The 5782-nt window shown below is 28.8% G+C and overlaps 1 long non-coding RNA gene across 2 annotated transcripts in view; it reads right to left on the bottom strand.

The window, feature by feature from the left end:
- The window catches only part of LOC105158553, a 2302-nt gene continuing 664 nt past the window's right edge, over nucleotides 4145–5782 (bottom strand). The window contains exons 3-4 of one of the 2 annotated variants that reach the window (XR_847523.2): nucleotides 4925–5652; nucleotides 4145–4847 (exon numbers count right to left, since the gene is read on the bottom strand). This is a non-coding gene — a long non-coding RNA (uncharacterized LOC105158553). Of the gene's footprint in view, nucleotides 4848–4924; nucleotides 5653–5782 lie in introns of those variants that run through there. The other variant, XR_002286748.1, reaches the window with a different exon arrangement.

Below are 5782 nucleotides of genomic sequence, written 5' to 3' on the forward strand. Positions count from 1 at the left end.
TGAACGATTCTCTCAATTGTTTATCACTTATATTTTATTTATAATAAACTCAATAAATATGTTAAATAATTATTATTAAAAAAACTACAATTCTATAAAAAGATTTAATAATGGATACATATCAAATAGGCGAACTCTGCAGATACATTATGAATACATGTTAAATGCATTTTCGAAGTATCAAAAAGCGAAAAGAAAAAAAAAAATTGAATACTTGTCCAATATATTTTTATGAGTATCTAATACGTCCAGATATGGCATCGGGTACTAACTGATATTTATCAAAAGATTTGGATCAAAGCAAAAGAAAAAAAAAAACTATGCTATTTTGATAAAAAAAAAAAAAAAACTAGTTAAATTAATATTTAGATAGAAACTAGATCACATAATGTCTTTTACTATCTAGCAAGTCTTTTGACTTAGGAGTGCAAGATGACTCAAACCGATCGACACAAGTTTGAGCCCCAATTATTTGTGTTTGCAAGCTCGTGAGTCGACTAATGAGATTTTCTCTATTTTTTTTAGTATGTTTATATTTTTTAACTTATAAGTATTTTTATATATTTAACTACATATTCAATATTGTACCAAATTCATATCAAAATTCACCATATATATGTATATATTAATATTATTATATAATCAATAGTTCATATTTAATTTTAAATTATAATAAAAAGTGGTATTTTTATTTAATTATATTATCTAATAACTATCTAACTATAAGATTAATCAATAATTTAGTTTTTGTAAATAATTATTTAATATAATGCATATGAAAATTATTATTATATTTCAATACCAATTTATAATCTCTTATATTTTTGTAAATCAACATGTTCAAACAATTAAGTTATAATTTTTTATATTTATTTGTGAGTATTTATTTTTAAGTAGTTGTAAGGAGATATATAATATGTAATATTTCTATGTTACTTCTTATAAACTTGTGTTGAAATTCAGTGATTCCATGAATTAATTTGAAGATAATAATAACAATGATGGTTGAATATTTTTACTTATTTTTATTATTTTTATATATATCTAAAATAAGATGAATCACTGCTTGGTTATTTTTTCTTTTGTAGAATTGAATTAAAGATATAATATTTCAATTTTCCATAATCATATTTTAAAAATGTATTTTCATAACCATTCTAATTTTTTTGACAACACAACTTATACTTATCTCTTTTATTAAAATTAGTATTTTATATAATTCAATAGTAAAAAGTTTATTCGGATAAATATATTATAAAATGGAATACTATAAGTATTAGTGAATTTTTTTAATCATTTATTAATAATTTTTGATTTGATAAATATACATCATACAAAATTATGCGTAAGTATTTAAATAATTGATGTATATTCGCTATATTTTTACTGATTGTATTACTACTAAATTAATATTAGATATATCATAAATATTTTGTGAAGTCATACATTTAGATTAAAATATTTTAGCATATAGTTTTATTTCAATACTTTTTATAATTAGTATTTAATATTGTATATTTATAATAATATCTTTTTTATTTGAAAGAATAAAAAGATAAAAAAATTACCTCATAAACGAACTCAAACTCGGCTTGTTTATGTCCTTAGTACCACTAACAAATTTTTTGAGTATGTGAAAAAGTAATTACGAGGCTGAAAATTTGGACAAATTAATATTAAAAATTTATAACATGATAAGTTACAATCTTTGAGGAGGATCTTAAAAAATAAAGACTATTTTCAACCCAAAATTTGCCACCCTGTTGATAGGGCAACGCACAAAAACAAGATCCATACCAGCAGGCCTAATGCCAGCCAGGTCATCCGCCACGTCAGCTATATTCTACATATTGTAAGCAACATCATCTTAAAAAAGAGCCCTAGCTGAATCTGGATAATGAAAGATACGTGTAACTAACACACCTATTCTTAGTTGACTTGGTAAGAGTATTTTTTTACTAGCATATCTTTTTTAGGATAACTTCAATGCCTGGATAGGCACCATCCGTAGAAAATAAGCATCCTAAGACTTTTAGAGATATCTCAACCAACCCCAACCAATCCTAAATATTTCATAACTTGTTCTATAAATAGGGGTCCAAATAAACCAACAAAATAACGAAGCTAACTAGACTTCCTATAACAAGTCAACTCGATTTTTCCTCTATCTTAGCACTACCTCATGAAATTTCATAAATTTTGACATATTTAGCACTCCGTCTTCATGCTACATAATTTATTTCATCCATTCTCATGCTTTTTACTTGAGTTCCTCGTTTCATTTCATTAAATAGTATACAAACATAAGTATAAGAGTGTTAATCCCTATTTTGCAGGTTATTCCTAATTATGATAATCTCAAAATTTTGATTAAAATCTTTCGATCCTTGTGGTGTTATTGAACTCCGATACGCATCAATAGACTATCTTAAAATTTAGTATCAATGCTTGAGGGCTTGTCGCCAAGAAAGATGTAGAACATTGGGATTGTAATACGATTGAGAGCTTCGAATTTGACTTGTTATGTGTTTTAAATTTTATCGTGACTTGACTTGTTATGTACTGTCTGTCTTGACTCTTTATATTAAATTATTGGTGAACGCTCCTATTTAGAGTTGTAAGTTAAAAACTCCTGATAGGATTGTTTGATGAAGTAGTGCGATTTGATTTACCTTTCATATTAGTTACAAGACATGATCTAGAATTATTAAATTATTGGTATTTGCTTCCTTTATTGGCTTGAAAGTCACTTTATTTGCTTCCTTTATTTTTCTATTGAACAATATTTAAACAAATCTTGACTCAAATATTAGCCAACCAAAATAATTGAATAATTTCGTATTTCAGTTTGGATAAATCCATCTAAAATATTAATCAAGTAAATTAATAAATACTTTAATTTGGGAATCAATTAATAGTTAATTTATTTGCTTTAGTATCACATACATATTGTATCCAAAATTTTTAAAAATTATCATATATTGTATATTGTATATATGGTGTATGAAGCGTTTGATATTTCGTGGCGCAAGATATTATATTTTTGGTCGTATTCTCAAGAGTTTTGTTTTTAGAGGCCTTCGAACTTATACATCACACAAATTTCTTGTTTGTAATCATATAAATGATGCAATGTGTGAGGCAACAAAATCTCATAAAAGAGAGGTACTATCCTTTTTAACGCAATTTCATAAATTTGTTTTTATGAATACATTTCATTGGGAAGAGGAGATCTTAAAAGACTAATAAAAGATACTTGCCAAAATTTATACTTTATTGTGTTTATGTCCCTACATCCATGTTACTACTAACATGTCATCCTTGCCAAAGTTCGGGCGAGTAGGTTTCAGTTTCAGAGTTGGTGGGAATGTGACGTTTGAAGTGTAATGGTTTCCCATATATTCTACACGTATTAGGTTTTACTCGATTGATAAAATTGAGATATTATAGTTAAAAGATTGTAAATTTGAGTTCCACGAATATAGTATATGTAGCAATTTCTTATTTTTTGTCTCATTTGAAATAGTAGTTCGTTTGAATTTGTTTTTAAATTTATATGTATTAAATGATGTCATGAACCACACATTATTAAACAAATTGAAGTTGGATAATCTATGGAATTTTTAGAAAAAAGGCAAAGAAAATAGGAAATGCCAAAATACAGAATACATCCCTTAAGATGAAATAATAATTTTTCTTTGGGCACATTCCATTTTGGTCTTTGTACTCTTTTCTTTTAGAGGATCGTTGTATTATGAATCAACTTTTTTTTTAATTATAAAAGAAAGAAAAATTATAAAAATAATATTTTTTTTAAATGTATTAGCACATTCATGTCGAGTCGTGGAGATGTATAATTTATAATTTATTTTTAAAAAAAATCAGTCATCGAGTCGCGTCCACGACTCGACAATGGAATATTTTCTTTTTTTTTTAAATAAAGGACAAGTCGTGGATGCCATCTACGACTCGGCCTTGTGGATGCTATCCACGACTCGAGTTTTTTTTTTAAAAAAATAATTTTAAATATGTAATCTTCCGACTGCAAAGGTTCAAAAGTATTAGAATATGTATTTATGTAAGCCATTAGATTTTAATAATCCTTAACTATTGGTGCAACATTAATATTGTATGCAGCGCCACACTTTTTGAGCTTGAGAGTAGGGGATGTCGAATTGAATCCACTTGCCGCATGAATATTTTTGGTTGGCAATTTTGACAACATGAGTATTGAGTCCATGTCCATACTGACATTTTGTAACGATCGAGGTGAACTGTTGAAAGTAATGGTATTTTGTGACCGTATGCTCAACAAGTTTTTCTTGCCAACGCGTAAACATCTTGTATGCAAAATTCATCCATAGTTGGTTGTTGCTCAACGTTACACGATTCTTCGCCTCCCTTGCACAAAAATAATAGACAGTATGTTAAAGCATTATTTTGAATATTGCAGTTACTGGCAGGTGGCGAGCCCCTTCCAAAACTCCACTGATGCATTCTGACATATTGGTTGTCAAAATACCGCATCGTTATCCACCATCATGAGAAGCTGTCCATTTTTCCTTGTTAATTTGGTCCAAGAATTCAAATGCATCTAGTTTTTGATTCTTTATCTTTTCCATAATTTAATTGAACTTTCTTATTCGATATTCAGAACAAGCTCTCCAACAAAGATCCTTCAATACACATTTTTGTAACGACTTTTGAAATTAGAACACACGTGCTTCATGCAATACCGGTGTACTACGTGAGGTGGCACAACGTCCGAACTTTCCCATACTGCTTTAATGATACCGGGATGACGGCCAGAAGTAAGGCACATCCCACGTCGCCCTCTTATAACATGCCTGCTCAATTGTTGAAGAAACTACTTCCAAGATGAATGGAATTATTCATTGACGATTGCAAATGTAAGAGGGAGTACCTGTTGATTTCCATCTATAGCAGCTGCAATCAATTTTTTGGGCTTGTATTTTGTGTATAAACGAGTCCCGTCTACACTAATAATGTTGCCACAAAATTGAAACACTTCAATACACCATTTGAACACCCAGAAGACGTATCCAAAATTGAGCTTGGAAGTACTTGCCAAATAATTGGTGTTAGAATTAGAAGGGAAACATTGGACGGCCAAAAGCTCCATGTATTCTTCCTACTGTAAGCTCATTTGTGGGTTGGCTTCTCCTCACTGTTGGCTCATTTGTGGATTAGCCTTGGGGTGAGTTTGTTGTGATTCAACGAATACTTCCATAATGGGGAAGTCAGCCGCTGGGTCCAAGAAAAATGATAAAGTGTTGTCATCTTTGATTTGTACGAGAGTTTTCTTAATGACACTGAGATATTGACATAAATGTTTCACATATACTTTCAATACATATTCATTACTATCAAGAAAAATTAATATTTATGCTTTGTGCAATATGCATAATTAGTGAGCAGCGACAACAAACAAAAGAAAATAAAATTCTACTGAAGAAATGATTCAGACATAAATCTACATAAGCTCTTACATGCAAATTTAAACATCACAAAACAAGAAAGGATACATAAACATTTTTTCATGGGAAAATTCATCATCATCAGCATATGAATATGATGGAGGGGTCGCAGCAACACTCATCAATTATCCAGCAACAACATAGAGCCGCGAGACTGCCACCAAATAATAATAATAAATCAAAATTCATGCATAAATCCGTATTTAATATTGTAACGACATAATAAAGAAAAGTAGTCAATGAACTATATATATATATATATTTACTTATTTATTTCTTTTGTG

This window comes from Sesamum indicum, linkage group LG3 (genome assembly GCF_000512975.1).
Source record: "Sesamum indicum cultivar Zhongzhi No. 13 linkage group LG3, S_indicum_v1.0, whole genome shotgun sequence".
Classification (NCBI taxonomy): Eukaryota; Viridiplantae; Streptophyta; class Magnoliopsida; order Lamiales; family Pedaliaceae; genus Sesamum; species Sesamum indicum.